Source organism: Anabrus simplex, chromosome 1 (assembly GCF_040414725.1).
Source record: "Anabrus simplex isolate iqAnaSimp1 chromosome 1, ASM4041472v1, whole genome shotgun sequence".
Lineage (NCBI taxonomy): Eukaryota > Metazoa > Arthropoda > Insecta > Orthoptera > Tettigoniidae > Anabrus > Anabrus simplex.
Genome location: NC_090265.1, coordinates 158,821,664 through 158,841,660, shown reverse-complemented (window position 1 = coordinate 158,841,660; position 19,997 = coordinate 158,821,664). Strand labels below are relative to the sequence as shown.

General features: G+C 43.5%; 1 protein-coding gene and 4 non-coding genes across 6 annotated transcripts in view; all 5 read right to left on the bottom strand.

The window, feature by feature from the left end:
- The window catches only part of LOC136863372 (uncharacterized), a 444,827-nt gene that overhangs the window by 234,954 nt on the left and 189,876 nt on the right, over positions 1–19,997 (bottom strand). The window lies entirely within an intron of this gene.
- Positions 18,901–18,984, bottom strand: TRNAL-CAG (transfer RNA leucine (anticodon CAG)). The gene has a single exon. It is a non-coding gene; the product is annotated as a tRNA-Leu (tRNA).
- TRNAL-CAG (transfer RNA leucine (anticodon CAG)) lies at positions 19,123–19,206 on the bottom strand. The gene has a single exon. It is a non-coding gene; the product is annotated as a tRNA-Leu (tRNA).
- On the bottom strand, positions 19,558–19,641 carry TRNAL-CAG (transfer RNA leucine (anticodon CAG)). Its single transcript has one exon. It is a non-coding gene; the product is annotated as a tRNA-Leu (tRNA).
- TRNAL-CAG (transfer RNA leucine (anticodon CAG)) lies at positions 19,775–19,858 on the bottom strand. Its single transcript has one exon. It is a non-coding gene; the product is annotated as a tRNA-Leu (tRNA).

The window sequence follows — 19,997 nt, the reverse complement described above, 5'->3', positions numbered from 1 at the left end:
TTTTGATCACAAGTCATCTTAATTGGCGCATCATAGGTATTGCTAGCTTATATTGTATAAATCCTCTTCAAGTTCCTCAGATTACAGCAAATGCATATTTATTGTAATTTTTTTCATTTTTGTATTTCTTTCTTTCTCCCTTTCATTCTTTCTTTACTGAGCTCGATAGCTGCAGTCGCTTAAGTGCGGCCAGTACCAGTAATCGGGAGATAGTGGGTTCGAGCCCCGCTGTCGGCAGCCCTGAAGAGGTTTTCCGTGGTTTCCCATTTTCACGCCAGGTAAATGCCGGGGCTGTACCGTAATTAAGGCCACGGCCGCTTCCTTCCAATTTCTAGGCCTTTCCTATCCCATCGTCGCCGTAAGACATATCTGTGTTGGTGTGACGTAAAGCAAATAGAGGAAAAAAAATATTTCTTTCTTTCTTTCTTAATCCGTTTACCCTCCAGGGTTGATTTTTCCCTCGAACTCAACGAGGGATCTCACCTCTACCGCCTCAAGGGCAGTGTCCTGGAGCGTGAGACATTGGGTAGGGAATACAACTGTGAAGGAGGACCAATACCACTACCAGGTGGCCTCACCTGCTATACTGAAAAGGGGCCATGTGGAGGGGGGGGGGGTTATATTGGAAGGGATAGGCAAGGACGATGGAAGGAAGCTGTCGTGGCCTTAAGTTAGGTACCATCCCGGCATTTGCCTGGAGGAGAGGTGGGAAACCACGGAAAACCACTTCGAGGATGGCTAAGATGGGATCGAACCTCTATCAACTCAGCTGATTTTCCGAGGCTGAGTGGACCCAGTTTCAGCCCTCGTACCACTTTTCAAATTTTGTGGCAGAGACGAGAATCGAACCCGGGTCTCCGGAGATGGCAGCTAATCTCACTAACCACTACACCACAGAGGCGGGCCATTTTTGAATTTTATATTTTAAAGTTATCTTTTCGCTTTCTGCGACATTATTTTTGTTTTTTCTTCTTGGTGATTTTTTCCATGTATCCATCTTTTAAGTCATCACACAACCAGTTTAACTATCTACATTTAGGTTGTGATTACGAAAACCCCCGCGTTTCGTCTACAGAAGATTCAGCTCACTCCTGTATGGCTAAGTAGGTAACGAGTGAAACCCTTCCTACTTGTGAGGTGAGAGAGGCAAAGGGTGCGGAAACGTAACTCACTACCTCAAAGTCCCGACGATCTGGCATTTGTCACACCTGTTTCCCGAGGGGCTGTCATACGTGTCGCTTCCATCAGTTTTGCTCATTCTGACAACCTTTGCATACCGTTCACACGGAGCGCTGAAGTACTGCCGTTCCCGGAGAACCAGGCATGAGCTATTATTGCCTGAAAATTCTTGATAAATTGGAAGGCACATACTCGCAACCTACTGTCTGTCTTCGCCACCGTCATTTCGCCAGTTCGCTAACCATTTAGATAGATTTGAATGTTACTTTTTTTCACCAGTGCTCATAGTTTAATTTGCCGTTGTTCATTGTAGACACCTACATTGTTGCGTTGCTCATTACAGTTATTTTGGAATCGTGTTCTATTACTTGAAAACTACTAAACACATTATGATAAAATTATCGGTGTTCATGAATGTTTACAAATAAAAAACATCTACGCGTGTAAATCGTTGTTTCTATTAATAATATTGTTATATTAGTGTAACCCATTCAGACTCAATGTCTATTATAATGTGCATTGCAATTTGTATGTTTTTGTAATGTTTTATTTCAGTTTACAACTTTTGAACTGGCATTTACTTGTTGATACTTGTTCATAGACTACTTATTCTTTAGGTAACACTAAGCCATCTACCAGGAGCTGGTAAAAGTAAAAGAATACTAGCAGTTTCCCGCTGGCTCCGCCCGTAATGTACAAAGTATGGTGTTGTTCGTTACTATCCTCACGGATGTATTTGCGAAGTTTCGAGTTAATGAAATAAAGCACATGATCTGCTGTGGTAATAGAATGTAATATTATGTCAACAAAACACTTGAAAATACATCACACAAAGAAATTGAATTAAATGTTCCTTGGAACAACACTACGCGCCGAACTGTTAAAAAGCCCTTCAAAGATCTTGACCGAGCTCGATAGCTGCAGTCGCTTAAGTGCGGCCAGTATCCAGTATTCGGGAGATAGTAGGTTCGAACCCCACTGTCGGCAGCCCTGAAAATGGTTTTCCGTGGTTTCCCATTTTCACACCAGGCAAATGCTGGGGCTATACCTTAATTAAGGCCACGGGCGCTTCCTTCCCGCTCCTAGCCCTTCCTTGTCCCATCGTCGCCATGAGACCTATCAGTGTCGGTGCGACGTAAAGCAACTAACTAGCTAGCAAAGATCTTGGTCATGGAGACAAATGTACTCATAACGTTTCTCAGAACCTACCAATTTAAGTATGTATTACCTCAAAAAAAGCGCTCGATCCACTGAGTGTTTGTAGACCAAAACGAACTGCGTACCTCAATTAGAACGAAAGGTATGATTGCTTCAATGAGAAAAAATGTTTAAGTAATGAGACGTCAAATTGAATGTGCACTCATAACTTTCCTCAGTATCAACCAATTTGAATAGCTAAGAGCTGAAATGAAAGAGCTTGATTCACTGAGTGTTCTTAGGCCAAAACGAACTCCGTACCTCAGTTAGAACCAATGATATGATTGCTTCAAAGAGACAAAAAATTGAAAAAATAAAATAATTTGAGGAATGCGGAAGTTAAGTGATTTATAGTACCTGATGAAAAATCTGTGCATGAATACCTATCAGTTTAAAAAATGAAGGAAATCGACCGGATAGAATGGCCGGACTGACTGACTTTAGTTTTCATAAAAAAAAATTAATATATAGATAGGTATTGTGGCAATGGAAATCGAGTGCGAGGTTGCCGGCAGTCATGCCAGCGAGAGACGAAACTGCAGCGCAGCAGTGACCATGTGGATGAGGACAGCACCGAACAAATCAATAGCACCGGCGAATTGCTGAGGCTCACAATAAGGAAGCTCGTACAAGAAGCTGCGAGCTGATAAACAATAACCTGGTACCCTGAATGATCTGGAAGCGGAAACTACTAATCTTCTGCGCTCGCTAGTCAGTCTCACGAGAGAGGAATCGTATACTTAAGTCGTCATACTTTTCGTTGCAAGTCTCCATGTGCCTCACACAAATTGCATTATAAAATAAAAATAAACCTTGCTTCTCTTACCTCGGTATTCGCCAGTGATCTGCAGATTTTACATGGTCAATAAAGGAATAAATAGGCATGGTACGTAATCAAAGTACAACTATATGAAAGGAAGTGATTTCTTTTGATGCTACACTATTTGAGAATGAAGTACTTGTCACATCATTGTCTATTATCGTTTAATGAAGTACTTGTCAGATAGTCGCACGACGTTAATAATAAGCTGGCTGTGGCGGAGAAGGAGAACCGAGACGGGAGGGGGAACAGGCGACGTGCTCACATGCGAAAGGATACTTTTCCTCAGCTCTTGAATTGACTTTCAGTATATATGGACCATCCCCCGACCTTGCACCCAGTGATTTTCATCTATTCAGACCACTGAAGGAATACCTAGGTGGTAAGCGATTCAGCAACGATACGGCAGTTCAGCATGCCGTAATAATGTGGCTTCAGAGACTGGACGTAGATTTCTCCCAGGCTCAATAAGTACTACTGATCTGCATTTAGGGCAGTCGCCCAAGTGGCAGATTCCCTATCTGTTGTTTTCCTAGCCTTTTCTTAAGTGGTTTCAAAGAAACTGGAAATTTATTGAATATCTCCCTTGGTAAGTTATTCCAATCCCTAACTCCCCTTCCTATAAACGAATATTTGCCCCAATTTGTCCTCTTGAATTCCACCTTTATCTTCGTATTGTGATCTTTCTTACTTTTAAAGACACCACTCAAACTTATTCGTCTACTGATATCATTCCACGCCATCTCTCCACTGACAGCTCGGAACATACCACTTAGTCGAGCAGCTCGTCTCCTTTCTCCCAACTCTTCCCAGCCCAAACCTTGCAACATTTTTTGTATCGCTACTCGTTTGTCGGAAATCACCCAGAACAAATCGAGCTGATTTTCTTTGGATCTTTTCCAGTTCTTGAATCAAGTAATCCTGGTGAGGGTCTCATACAGTGAAACCATACTCTATTTGGGGTCTTACTAGAGACTCATATGCCCTCTCCTTTAGATCCTTACTACAACCCCTAAATGCCCTCATAACCATGTGCAGAGATCTGTACCCTTTATTCTCAATCATATTTATGTGATTATCCCAATCAAGATATTTCCTTATATTAACACCTAGGTACTTACAATGATTCCCAAAATGAACTTTCACCTCATCAATGCAGTAATTAAAACTGGCATCGATGCTTTGGTGTATCGTTGGAACAAGTGGCTGGACAAGAATGGTGACCATGTTGAATAGTATTGCGTATAACTGTCCTACTACCGTGTATCCTTATGCCTGCCCGTACAATGAAGCTTTCCCGTGCGAGCTCTTCTTACCTTATTTCTTGAAGAGCCTTTGTTTATTCAGTAACGCACTTATGTACGAGTGCTGTATTTTGACGAATATAGTAAGTCTCAGTCATGCATTTCCCTCACCAGACAGTTTGAGTTATGATTTATTTAAACTTACTTATAGTAGAGTATCTTCATTTGGAACCACATGAAGAGTACAAATACTCACCTAGAAAAAAAAGGAAATTGGTATTATTATTTATTTCAAACGAAATGTTCACAGCACAAGAATTTTAGATAAGCACTTTCAGTGAACTAATTTCTTTAGGTGTAAGGAGCACAAGAAAATATGCACATAAGTAGGAGTATTGTGCATGAATCACATCTTTCTTCACAGAAATACATTCTTAAAAAGTATAGTGCTCTTACTGTTGTCGACGCCGACGCTCTATCACGTAGGAGCTGCAGTAGAATAATCTAATCTTTGAACTTTGCACAGGCCAATAACGTAACAATCCGGTTATGACCTGCGTACTATAGCCTTTGTGAATACATTTTAACTTTAGACATCGTTGGAAAATAAAGATATGCCATTCTATGCGAAGGACGTTTGCAACATTATCCTGGAATATTTCAAAGATAGCTGATGTTGAGATTTGGATTTCTGTCCCTCCCAGATGCACTGAACTATCCTGGTTGCTTTTACATAACGTATCGCTTTCACATAAAAACTGAAGAAATGTACGAGAAGCAAAGAGATAGTCACTACAATAATAAAATTCTTCCGGGCTGTTATGCCGTGGTCCACTTTTCTCGCTGGAGGCATAACAGCCCGGAAGAATTTTATTATATTGACACCGGCCGTGAAAGCCTTCATACTTTAATAGTCACTACACTTTCGTAAGAATATTGTGCAGCACAAGTAGGTCTTTCTGAATGTTCTTTGACTGGTATGGGCATTGTTACAGGTTTGTGTGCTTTATGTCTAGGTTGCTAAAGATTCAAATACATTGCGGTATTCACTACAAAGGTGACTGAAATTTTATTACCGATCCACGGTAATCAACCACCCTAGGTTGATGAATATCGATTAAAAATATTTATATGGATATTTCGTTAACTCAGATTAGATAAATAATGTGCAATGTAATTCCAAAGGGATCTTTGTTTGTACAATTTACCCATTTAATGATTAACTACCCTGCTCAAAAAATAAATTTGGCCACTGTTTATATGTTCAACATGATATGCACACATATTGAAGTGAGAACAGATACGCAATAAACACAAACCTTGTTTGTAGGAATGAAGAAGTGAGAATAACATCGTTCTTTGGACACTCAGTACACGACATCATTACACAACGTGTTATAAACAAAGTATTCTCGGATCATATACCACAGTTGTTAGGTGATAATTAAGCGTCTTAATAAGGAGTATTTCCACCCCTCCCATGGATAACAACTTCACTACACCTTCTCATACTTCTGACAAGGTGCTGGACGTTCAGTTCAGGTAGACGTCCCCACTCTTCCATAAATGCTTCTTAAAAGGCTTATAGTGTTTGGAGTGGTGAATTTCTCGCTCAGATGCGTTACTCCAGTTGGCCCTAGACTTGCTCGGATTGAGTCTTGATTGTGGAAAAGAGTAAGGATGATGAAGAGGGGGTATAGAAGGGGATGTATAGAGAGCACTGCTGACGTGGAGGATCAGGGATGGCAGAATTGTCACCAGTCCATATTTCCCTCCTCCTTACCAGACTTCTTCCGTGTCCGTTGGTTCACAGCTCTAAGAATGAAATTAATAATTTAGTCTAACCATTGTCTCTGAAGTCTCCCACGACTTTCCCTGAACTGAATGACCGTATCCATTATTCTCCTACCTATTCTATTCGACTCACGTGACCTCTTCACTGAAGCCGATTCATACGCCCACTTTCATCCATTTTGAACTTCGGAGAGAGTGGAACCTTGAAAACGATGAGAGTTAGGGAACCAATTGTACCACGGCCTATAAGACCCGAAAATGCCTTCTATATTCCTCCATAGAGTTCTTTGCTACTCATTACGAGTGCTTTCTTGTACAAACAATAACAAACCAAACCCCGTGGAGCAACAGTCCTACCAAACTACCGCTGATCAGTCCGAAGGTGTGCATATTAACGAGTTGTCATGTGGCCGGCACGACGAATCCTCTCAGCTGTTATTCTTGGCTCCCTAGACCGGGGGCGCTATCTCACCGTCAATAGCTTCTCAGTTATAATTACGTAGGCTAAGTAGACCTCGCACCAGCCCTCAGCTCGAGGTAAAAGTTTCTGGCCTGGCCGGGAACGGAACCCGGGCTCTCCCAGTAACAGTTCGGCACGCTGCGCCTACACCACCATGCACACAGTACATACATTCGTCTTCATTATAGATTGTTATGCCTTTCAGCGTTCAGTTTTCAACCCTCCGTGAATTAAGTAAACTCTTCCCCAACCTTCCATTTGTAACTAGCTCTGTGGCCTCGTTTAGGTACACTCCTATTACCTTTAAATCGTAAAAAAATGTGTCTAGCCAACATCACTCATATCTAGAGCCCTCCATGGATGCAGATATCCGCCAAATTAGTGTCTTGGCAGATATAAACTGTATGATAGTACGGATAATTTTGCTGATGATTTCTAAATAGTCCGCCTCTGTGGTGTAGTGGTTGGTGTGATTAGCTGCCTCCCCCGGAGGTCCGGGTTCGATTCCAGGCTCTACCACGAAATTTGAAAAGTGGTACGAGGGCTGAAACGTGGTCCACTCAGCCTGAGGAGGTCAACTGAGTAGAGGTGGGTTCGATTCCCACCTCAGCCATCCTGGAAGTGGTTTTCCGTGGTTTCCCACTTCTCCTCCGGGCAAATGCCGGGATGGTACCCAACTTAAGGCCACGGCCGCTTCATTCCCTCTTCCTTCTCTATCCTTGTCTATTTCTTCCAATCTTCCCATTCCCCCGCAAGGCCACTGTTCAGCATAGCAGGTGAGGCCGCCTGGGCGAGGTACTGGTCATCCTCCCCAGTTGTATCCCCGACTCAGAGTCTGAAGCTCGAGGACACTGCCCTTGAGGCGGTAGAGGTGGAATCCCTCGCTGAGTCCGAGGGAAAAACCGACCCTAGAGGGTAAACAGGTAAAGAAGAAGATTTCTAAATAATGAAGTGTATTGATTTTCACTCTGGTATAGGCCTACTCTTATTTTTGCTTGTGGTTAGGTGATCCTTGACACTGGTGCGGGAGATAGCTGATATATAAAGAGCTTTGAGACCATAAAGACGTAAATCTGACCTAAGCCTAACTGGCTCATGCCCGCAATTAATGGAAGGAAGGAACAAAGTTTCCGCAAGGGAACCGCTCAATACGTCGGTAGTTGTCGCAAAAGGAAATCCCTCATAAAGTGTGACTGTAGTGGTCTGGTGCCAGGTATCAGGCCTATTGTATTATGACAACACATCTATCCGTTGCAATATCTTGGGTTCAATATAGTTAAATATTTACAATAACCTTGGATAACCATTCGCTGATGCAGATGCGGGTGCGGATGAAGGAAGTGCGGATGCGGATATTATTTTGTATATCCGCGCAGGACTGTACTCATATCTTACTCGCAGTGGCCGAGACCGTCCGGCTCCATGACTCAATGGTTAGCGTGCTGGCCTTTGGCCGCAGGAGCCACGGGTTCGATTCCCGGTGGGGTCGGGAATTTTAACCATAATTAGTTAATTTCTCTGACACGGAGGCTGGGTGTATGTGTCGTCTTCATCATCATTTCATCCTCATCACGACGCGCAGGTCGCCTACGGGTGTCAAATCGAAAGACCTGCATCTGGCGAGCCGAACTTGTCCTCGGACACTCCCGGCACTAAAAACCATACGCCATTTCATTTTTCAGTGGCCGAGACCAATTTTCTCCTTGGAAACCTCCTCCATTCAATTCACATGACCTCACCACCAAATCAAATTCATAGACTCGGCTTTAGCCATAGTGTTAATTCATAACTTAGCCTCTCCCTCTTTGTTACGGGCATCCTCTTGTCAACCCCTCCCCTCATTTATGATAATAATCATAACGCTATTTCCATGTCCATTACAGAAGAAACGTCTCAGTACAGACCATGGAGGCCATGGGAGATGTGAAAGGTAAAGGCTTCCACTATCCGTAACCTCGGCACTTCGTGGGGTGGAGTTGTTAGCTCTACTCCCGGACCCCTTTGACACCAGGAATTAACCTGGTACTCACTTTTGATCTAGGCTGAGTGAACCTCAGTGCCATGTGCACCTCCGTCAGTGGAAATCTCGTTTCTTAAAATTTTCGATTTTCTGGTTGGGAATCAAACTCACATCCTTCCGGGTGAACCGAACGCGCCTTTACCGCCTCAGCCGGGCAGCCGAGGGTGAGCAGATTACAAGCAACGTACCTTGATTACAAGCATGAAAATACGGGACGCATCGATTGCTGTTGATTATTAGGCCCTATTTAAGATTAGAATTCCTTAAAGCGAGCTCGATAGCTGCAGTCGCTTAAGTGCGGTCAGTATCCAGTATTCGGGAGATAGTAGGTTCGAACCCCACTGTCGGCAGCCCTGAAAATGGTTTTCCGTGGTTTCCCATTTTCACACCAGGCAAATGCTGGGGCTGTACGTTAATTAAGGCTACGGCCGCTTCCTTCCCACTCCTAGCCCTTCCGTGTCCCATCGTCGCCATAAGACCTATCTGTGTCGGTGCGACGTAAAAAAAAGAAGAATTCCTTAACGCAAGGCACAGACCTCTCAAAGAGTAACTTACCATTTATTTATAGAAAACCAGTAGGCTACTTAATTAATTAATGAAACCGTTTACCTTCCGGAGTTGTTTTTTCCTTCGGACTCAGCGAAGGATTCCACCTCAATCACCTTAAATGCAGTGTCCTGGAACGCGAGACTTTGGGATGGGGTGGGGATACAACTGGGGAGGAAGACGAGTACCTTCCCCAGGCGGGCTAACCTGCTATGCTGAACGAGGGGCTTCTGGGGGTGCGAAGATTGGAAGGGATATACAAGGAAGAGTGAAGGAAGCGGCTGTTGCCTTAAGTTAGGTACCATCCCGGCATTTGCCTAGAGAAGTGGGAAACTACGGTAAACTACTTCGAGAATGGCTGAGGTTGAAATCGAACTCCTCTACTCAGTTGACCTTCCGAGGCTGAGTGGACCCCGTTCTAGCCCTCGTATCACTTTTCAAATTTCGTTGCAGGGCCGGGATCGAACCCGGACCTCCGAGGTGGCAGCTAATCATACTAATCATATTAACCACTACACCACAGAGGCGGAGTACACCAGTGATTATTATTATTATTATTATTATTATTATTATTATTATTATTATTATTATTATTATTAAAATGGAAGCGGCCCATTTTCAGTACATAACAAACAATGAAGTGTTGCAAAAAACAAAAATTCACTATGCACGATTATAAGTTGCCATTTTTATATTGTATATACGTCTGTCTAACTGGTTTGTTACATTTAGTGCCAACTAAACAAATTGCATCTACTTTACACAACGAGAAATAAACATTAGAGCTTTATGATAAATAAGGTTTATAAACGCGGTATTTTAAAATATACGGGATGGTTCACGAAAAACGGAACAATATGCGTCGCGTGTATTGTTTTGCTGGGACAACGGGACACTTTAGGGAAATAAGGGACAATTCCATAAAATAAGGAACGTCTGGTCACTCTAAGGTAGCCCTTTCATGTCCGTTACCTCCTGTTTATGAACAAGATATCTTGAATTCACTCAGCTTTCAAATTTGTGCAATAAAGTCGGCCTTAAAACAGAGCAATAAAGGGATAATTTCTTCTGCGATTTTACTGTCTTTTCACAAAATACCTTTGATATAAATTGCGAACTCATTGCATTAGTCGTGATTCCCCTTAGGGTTGCCACTTTTTGATACAAGAAATAAGGGACGTTTACTATACGGGATTTTTCACAAAAAATAAGGGACATTCATAAATAGTATAAAATCAAACGATAGGCACCAATTTCAATTATATTATAATTAGTTTAATTAACAGAATTAGATAATTATGAAAATTCGTAACAGGAATTAACTTCCACACTTTTAACAGTACATACAGTACAATGCATCGGACATCTTAACATTGATGTCTTCGATGAGCTTTGATAACTTCACAATTTATGTAGATTTATCTCAAACAGCATGAACAATCACGTTAGAAATTGGAATGGAAAACCTATGGAAGTACGCGGCAGAAGATGAGGTAAATAAACCAGCATGCTCAGCTTTACCAGCAACTGGCCAGACATCACGAGATTTCCTTCTTCTGAGGCTCCAAAGAGAAAAAAATAACGGAGCTATTTTGAACTTCAATGGCGCTCAAATTAAATACGGGTTTTAAAATATTTAGAAATATTTACGGGACAAAAGTTCATAACATGGGACGCAAAATGTTCACCTCAAATACGGGATGTCCCGTACAATACGGGACAGGTGGCAACCCTACTTCCCCTATTAATTAGATTTCACGTAATATATTACCATTCTGGGAGAATATACCTCGTAAGTACTCGAAATTGTTTCCAGTTTTTGTGCTCTTACTCTATTATTAGCCCGCCTCTGTGGTGTAGTGGTTAGTGTGATTAGCTGCCACTCCCGGATACCCGGGCTCGATTCTCGGCTCTGCCACGACATTTAAAAAATGGTACGAGGGCTGGAACGGGGTCCACTCAGCCTCGGGAGATCAACAGAGTAGAGGGAGTTCGATTCCGACCTAATCCATCCTCGAGGTGGTTTTCCGTGGTTTCCCACTTCTCTTCCAGGCAAATGCCGGAATTGTACCTACCTTAAGGCCATGACCGCTTCCTTCCTCTTCCTTGTCTATCCCTTCCAATCCTTCCATATCCCTACAAGGCCTCTCTTGAGCATAGCAGGTGAGCCAGCCTGGGCGAGGTAATGGTCCTCATTCGCAGTTGTATCCTAACCCAAAGTCTCATGCTCCAGGACACTGCCCTTGAGGCGGTGGAGGTGGGATCCCTCACTGACTCCGAGGGAAAAACCAACCCTGGAGGATAAACGGACTAAGGAAGATAGAAAGAAGAAAGACGATTATTCTTCTTCTTCTACCGCTTTTCCCACATCTGTGAGGTCGCGGTTGCGGATTGTGTCGCACATATGGATCTGGCCCTGTTTTAAGGCCGGATGTCCTTCCTGACGCCAACCCTATATGGAGGTATGTAATCACTATTGGATGTTTCTGTGGTGGTTGGTAGTGCAGTGCGTTGTCTGAATATAAAGATGAAAGTGTTGGAACAAACACAAACACCCAGTCCCTGAACCAGAATTATTAATAATTTTCGTGTGGCTATTACTAGCCAGAGTTCAGCTCTTGTAAGGCAGACCCTCCGATGAGGGTGGGCGGCATCTGCCATGTGTAGGTAACTGCGTGTTATTGTGGTGGAGGATTGTGTTGTGTGTGGTGTGTGAGTTGCAGGGATGTTGGGGACAGCACGAACACCCAGCCCCCGGGCCACTGGAATTAACCAATGAAGGTTAAAATCCCCGACCCGGCCGGGAATCGAACCCGGGACTCTCTGAACCTAAGGGCAGTACGCTGACCATTCAGCCAACGAGTCGAACACCAGACTTATTAATCACACGCGATCAAAATCCCCGACCCGGCCGGAAAACGAAGCCGAGACCCTCTGTACCGCAGGCCTCAATGCTGACCGTCCAGCCAGTGAATCAGACAAGAATGACTCTACCATTAAAGGAACAAATTAGCCAATTATGAAAACATTATTTATACTGTAATAGAAAGTTAATATGATATTTAAAAGATCATTATTAACGAAATTCCTATACCGATTACTTAGTGGGAAAATGTTATTTTAGGAGATATCGGAATGTACATTTACCTTTGTAGCACAATTACGTGTCGGATATGCGACGTAGAATCACTCTAAATTATACATATATTAGCTGTGTAGTATTTATAAATAAGGCGGAGAGTTCATGCTAGTTGATGAATATGTTATGACTTTCCCAACGATTCTCAGGTATTGTTCTACTTTGGTCTTTGAATTTTCATTAACCTTCAGACAACCTACCTCTAAAGCCAACACCAATCTCCCCAATCTCCAAACGGGATCACCCTGGACACCCCCCTTCCCCCACACACACTCACAAAATAGTGGAAAGAACAATATTCCAAGCGAATTATTGTATTTTGACAATACAGCATGTTTAACAAAGGAGTTCAGAAACAATACAAGTCCAAATTCAGCCAAAACGACATTTCTCTGGAATAATTCTCTTATTTTATTTGGAAGCTTCAAAACTTTTGTATTCCAACTGTCCACGTTTTTTCCTAGTGTCTGAGTTCTGTAAAAATGACACATCAGTTTAATAATATTGCGAACTGTTCGGCTCGTACCTTTAAAAGATTTTTAACACAAGACATTCCGTTATCACCTATTAAATTTTTATCAATCTGCATATAACCACTATCAGCATCTTCATCTCTATCGCAGTTTTCTAGTTCATCTCCAACGTATTTCTTCATTTTCACTTTCACTCTGTATCATATGCACTACTCGCACATCGTACTCATCAGTGATACTAATAAATCCACAGCCTATTTCTAGATACTCGACCGGGTCAGGACTGAAATGAATGAAGTCCCATCCAGCGGCGAAGATAGAAATTGTGCCGGCTGCCGAAGCCTGTTGCACTCCCCTGCGACAATGATTAACGAATGACAGCTGAAATTAAATGAAATTGGAGAGTTTTGCTGGAATTAAAAACGACAGAAAAAACCGGAGTACCCAGAGAAAAACCTGTCCCGCCTCCATTTTGTCCTGCAGAAATCTCACATGGAGTGACCGGAATTTGAACCACGGAACCGAACGGTGAGAGGCCGGCGCGCTGCTGCCTGAGCCACGGAGGCTTACTCCTGATTATAAATTTTTGTTAATGAGGAAAAGAAGTCGTGTAGAAAACTTTCCTAATCCAAAAATTTACTGAACTAAAATTGAAGGTAAATTTTCAACAACCAGCGGACAAGCCATTTTTAATGCTGGAAAGGTATACAACCAGAGCAGTGAAAAATGAAACTGTGGTAAAAGTTTTTTTTTTTTTTTTGCTAGGGGCTTTACGTCGCGCCGACGCAGATAGGTCTTATGGCGACGACGGGATTGGAAAGGCCAAGGAGTTGGAAGGAAGCGGCCGTGGCCTTAATTAAGGTACAGCCCCAGCATTTGCCTGGTGTGAAAATGGGAAACCACGGAAAACCATTTTCAGGGCTGCCGATAGTGGGATTCGAACCTACTATCTCCCGGATGCAAGCTCACAGCCGCGTGCCTCTACGCGTACGGCCAACTCGCCCGGTGGTAAAAGTTTTGCGCAAGAAAGATTACATGTGTCCGGCTAAATAAAAATAGGTATTATTCTCTTAGGGACGAACCAGTTACGTAAGAACATAACAGACATAACGAGACAAACATATCTTAACAACAATAAGATGTATATCAATATGCACAGATACCGTTTTCACATAAAATAATAAAATACTTTGCTTTGTGGTCTCTACTGATACTGCTTCGTAGTCTGAAGGTTATGAGCGGAGGCCAACTGCAAACGAAAATTTACCTTTAAGTGTTTCATATCATAGATATTACGACAGTCATGAATGAGAAGTATCATGAATTAATTCAGATGATTATTCACTTAGATATTAAACATTGTTCGACTGCTGTGGTCTTCTAGGTCAGGGATGTGATGGGCACCCAACCATGTCGCCTGTAACTACAACATTCCCAACCGTAACTGGAGAACGAGTGGGAAAAGCATCAACTTCCGCACGTGGAGGGCTTGGCGGCTATCTCGACATTCGTATTACTTTATGCAGGTGCTTAGGACATCTAGGTTATCAATCGCGTAAACTTAGTACGTGCGTGTCCTACTCCGTGGATAACTCTTTCGCATGTTGGCCTTTGGTCCAAGGAGTCACGGATTCGATTCCCGACCGGGCAGGACATTTTTAACCCGCCATCGGTATCGTTGTTAGGTAGCCCCTAACAAAAACATTCCTTATTAAGAAAAGTTTTTTGGTTTAAGACTCAAACTTTTCAAACTCCAGGTATTCTCAAATGAGTTTATGAGTCACATGTTTTCCTTCGTTACGCGATGATTCAAACCAAAAAACTTTTCTTAATAAGGAATGTTTTTGTTAGGGGCTACCTAACAACGATACCGATGGCGGGTTAACCTTGATAGGTTAATGACTCTGACTCGGGGACTGGGTGCGTGTGCGTACCGCCTCGGTTTAAATTTCACCCTAAGTAGGGTACCATCCTCACAGACGCTCAGATCGTCCATGATCGTCAACTCAAAATACCGGTACCGGCTCTCTTCGTAGGTCATACGCCATTCTTCTCCTTCATATCATTATTAGTACGAGTATGAAGTCTGTCTGATAAACTACGAATTATGGTGGTTATACTGGTGTTTTCTTCGTCTTTTTCTTCTTATACTACTACTTCTCCTACCTGGTATTTTTATTGGGGTCAGCATTTAATGTGAATTTAATTTTTCCCTAGTTTAACGGCTGGATGCTCTTCTTGATGTCTGAAGTAGATGAAAAGAAGTTGAACATGTACATCTAGTCCCAAACGCAGAGAAATAAACCATACGCGGTAAAAATTCCAGGCCCGGCTGGGAATCGAACCCGGGGTCCACAAAACTGAAGGCCTGTACTCTGACCCTTCGTCAAGAGGCAAGCAGTGGTTATGCTAGTATGTGGATATGCAATTTATTAAGAACATTGGGCATCCGGCCGTACAACAGGTAATACATACAAGTGCCTACCCCAAAAAGTGGTGAAAATACTAAGAGAAGAAGAAGATATATAAATTTAAGGTAGGCATTAATATAGCAGTTTGATTTTGTTTTCAGTACAGAGTTCTATATCTCGGAAGTATTTACGAAACTTGAAGAGTGGCGTAAAATAATGAAATGACAATTAAACGAACACGATTTAGAAACAGATTAAAACTTGTGCAATGTATGTAATCACTTTGCAAGCCTCAACCTAAGATGTTAAAAAATGTCCATCACATTCGACCGCTTTCACGGCTTGTAGAGACTTTCTCACTCCCTCCAAAAATGCTGTTGATATATTGGCTTACGTATAAAGATAAAATTATGATTTTGTTAGTACACTTTAGTTGAGTCTCATAGTTTGTTTTTATCCCGGATTATCATCATCTTCATCATCATCTGTTTACCCTCCAGGTTCGGCTTTTCCCTCGGACTTAGCGAGGGATCCCACCTCTACCGCCTCAAGGGCAGTGTCCTGGAGCTTCAGACTCTTGGTCGGGGGATACAACTGGGGAGAATGACCAGTACCTCGCCCAGGCGGCCTCACCTGCTATGCTGAACAGGGGCCTTGTGAAGGGATGGGAAGAGTGGAAGGGATAGACAAGGAAGAGGGAAGGAAGCGGCCGTGGCCTTAAGTTAGGTACCATCCTGGCATTCGCCTGGAGGAGAAGTGGGAAACCACGGAAAACCACTTCCAGGATGGCTGAGGTGGGAATCGTACCCACCTCTACTCAGTTGACCTCCCGAGGCTGAGTGGACCCCGTTCCAGCCCTCGTACCAGCCCTCGTACCACTTTTCAAATTTTCGTGGCAGAGCCGGGAATCGAACCCGGACCTCTGGGGGTGGCAGCTAATCACGCTAACCACTACACCACAGAGGCGGACTATCCCGGATTAGACAAACAAAAGTCGAAAATATGTCCAGTTCAATATTTTTTTATCTGCAATCAAATATCTTGGTGTTTGAAAAGAAGTGCAGTGAGTATGATATGAAATTAGCATTTCCAGAAGTAATGTGACATCAGTAGCGAAGAAACCTAAGATGATTGAATAAAGTAAACTCGTGTCCTCGCCCCGAGGTGGTGCAGCTCTTTTCAGGCACACACCCAATGGAGGTGAGCTGCATGTATCTTCAACCTCTTACCAGCACTCCTGCCAATCTTAAATTTCTGGCTGTACTGGGAACCGAACCAGGGTCTCTGCCAGAATGGCCTGCAGCATACCTGCTTTGAGGGATATGTCTGAGAAGAGCTCCACCACATCGGGACGAGGACATGAATTATTATTATTATTATTATTATTATTATTATTATTATTATTATTATTATTATTATTATTATTATTATTATTATTATTATTATTATTATTATTATTATTATGTCCGACTCGTTGGCTGAATGGTCAGCGTACTGGCCTTCGGTTCAGAAGGTCCCGGGTTCGATTCCCGGCCGGGTCGGGGATTTTAACCTTCATTGGTTAATTCCAATGGCCCGGGGGCTGGGTGTTTGTGCCGTCCCCAACACTCTGCAACTCACACACCACAGATAACGCTATCTTCCACCACAATAACACGCAGTTACCTACACATGGCAGATGCCGCCCACCCTCATCGGAGGGTCTGCCTCACAAGGGCTGCACTCGGCTAGAAATAGCCACACGAAATTATTATTATTATTATTATTATTATTATTATTATTATTATTATTATTATTATTATTATTATTATTATTATTATTATTAATATTGAGCTTCCGTGGCTCAGGCGGCAGCGCGCCTGCCTCTCACCGCTGGGATCCGTGGTTCAAATCCCGGTCACTCTATGTGCGATTTGTGCTGGACAAAGCGGAGGCGGGACAGGTTTTTCTCCGGGTACTCCGGTTTTTTCTGTCAACTTTCATTCCAACAACGCTCTACAACATTTAATTTCATCTTTCATTCATTAATCATTGCCCCAGAGGAGTGCGATAGGCTTCGGCAGCCGGCACAATTCCTATCCTCGCCGCTAGATGGGGCTTCATTCATTCCATTCGTAAATGAAATGAAATGGTGTATGGCTTTTAGTGCCGGGAGTGTCCGAGGTCAAGTTCGGCTCACCAGATGCAGGGCTTTCGATTTTACAGCCGTAGGCGACCTGCGTGTCGTCATGAGGATGAAATGATGATGAAGATGACCCATACACGCAGTCCCCGTGCAAGCGAAATTAACCAATTATGGTTAAAATTCCCGACCCTGCCGGGAAACAAACCCGGGACCCCTATGACCAAAGGCCAACACACTAACCATTTAGCCATGTACCCGGACATTCTGACTGGAAACAGGGTGTGGATTTTCATTTTTTATCATTATTATTATTATTATTATTATTATTATTATTATTATTATTAGTATTATTATTATTATTATTTAATTCTGATCGGTTTGGTGGTTCCTGAAATATCGTGGAGTGAGTAAGTGTTTATTCGCAATGATATACAATGCAAAACGCACGGGGGGGGGGGGGGGAGGATGACTGGGGATAAGGTAAGGAGGATAGTAATGCAAAAAGTATGGTCCAATATATTATCTTCTTAATCTGTTTACCCTCCAGGGTTGGCTTCTAACTCGGGCTCAGCGAGGGATTTCGTCTCCACCGCTTCAAGGGCAGTGTAATGGAGCTTCAGAGTCTGGGTCTGGGGATACAACTAGGGAGGATGCCAGTACCCCGGCCAGGCAGCCTCACCTGCTATGCTCAACAGGGGCCTTGCGGGGGGATGGGAAGATTGGAAGGGATAGAAGAGGAAGAGGGAAGGAAGCTGCCGTGGCCTTAAGTTAGGTACCGTCCCGGCATTTGCCTGGAAGAGAAGTGGGAAACTACGGATGGCTGAGGTAGGAATCGAACTCACCTCTACTCAGTTGACCTCCCGAGGCTGAATGGACCCCGTTCCAGCCCTCGTAGCTCTTTTCAAATTTCGTGGCATCGAACCCGGGCCTCCGGGGGTGGCAGCTAATCACACTAACCACTACACCACATAGGCGGACCCCAATACATTATACCGTTTGTTAATCATTTTATGAAACTAGGGGGGAGAGCGTGCATCGTGTTGAGCGCTGACTCAAGGTAGTCACTTCGCCCGGCCCAGTGCAAACACTGTCATAGTCACTGCCATGTAAGCTCATACACTCATTCTCCCCTGCTAATAGTGAGGGTAATGATTTATATTTTCTAACAGTTGGCTTTGATTCAGTGTCACTAACCGTACAGTTTAGCGGCCCTACTGTCGATACGACGTCTTACAGTTACTGTTAATCTTGAATGTTGGCATTATGTAGTCATGATTGTTTCGTGATTTGCAAGATTATACGCCCACAGAAGTGGACTACAACCTAAACGCAGCGCCATGGACCGCTCGCCGATCCTCGCTTTTGTTGTCGTTGCTCTCCGCTTTCTCTAAGCAGACCCAACGACTTTTTCGCGCAATAAGCTACAAGTCAAGTACTGGTGATGAATTCAGCGTGTAGTAATTGAGTTTCCGGTATCCAAGAAAAAAATCTATGTCAGAAGTGGGATTCGAACCCACGCCCACAGAAGTGGACTGCGACCTGAACGCAGCGCCTTAGACCGCTCGGCCATCCTGACACACGATTTTGTTTCTCTCCACTTTCTCTAAGCAGACCCTACGACTTGTTTCGCGAAATAAGCTACAAGTCAAGTAACCTACTGGTGACGAATTCAGCGTGTAGTAATTCAGTTTCCGGTGTCCAAGAAAAAAAGCCATGTCAGAAGTGGGATTCGAACCCACGCCCACAGAAGTGGACTGCGACCTGAACGCAGCGCCTTAGACCGGTCGGCCATCCTGACACATGTTTCTGTTTCTCTCCACTTTCTGTAAGCAGACCCTACGACTTGTTCGCGAAATAAGCTACAAGTCAAGTAGCCTACTTGTGATGAATTCAGCGTGTAGTAATTCAGTTCCCGGTGTCCAAGAAAAAAAGTCATGTCAGAAGTGGGATTGGAACGCACGGTCCAAATGTTGCCTGCGACCGGAAGGCAGCGTCGAAGACCGCTCGGCCTTCCTGACTACGGCAGTTGTTGCTCTCCGCTTTCTCTAAGCAGACCCAACGACTTTTTCGCGTAATAAGCTACAAGTCAATATTGGTGATGAATTCAGAGTGGAGTAATTGAGTTTCCGGTATCCAAGAAAAAAAGCTATGTCAGAAGTGGGATTCGAACCCACGCCCACAGAAGTGGACTGCGACCTGAACGCAGCGCCTTAGACCGCTCGGCCATCCTGACACACGATTTTGTTTCTCTCCACATTCTCTAAGCAGACCCTACGACTTGTTTCGCGAAATAAGCTACAAGTAACCTACTGGTGACGAATTCAGCGTGTAGTAATTCAGTTTCCGGTGTCCAAGAAAAAAAGCCATGTCAGAAGTGCGATTCGAACCCACGCCCACAGAAGTGGACTGCGACCTGAACGCAGCGCTTTAGACCGCTCGGCCATCCTGACACACGTTTCTGTTCCTCTCCAGTTTCTCTAAGCAGACCCTACGACTTGTTCGCGAAATAAGCTACAAGTCAAGTAGCCTACTGGTGATGAATTCAGCGTGTAGTAATTCAGTTTCCGGTATCCAAGAAAAAAGTGGCAT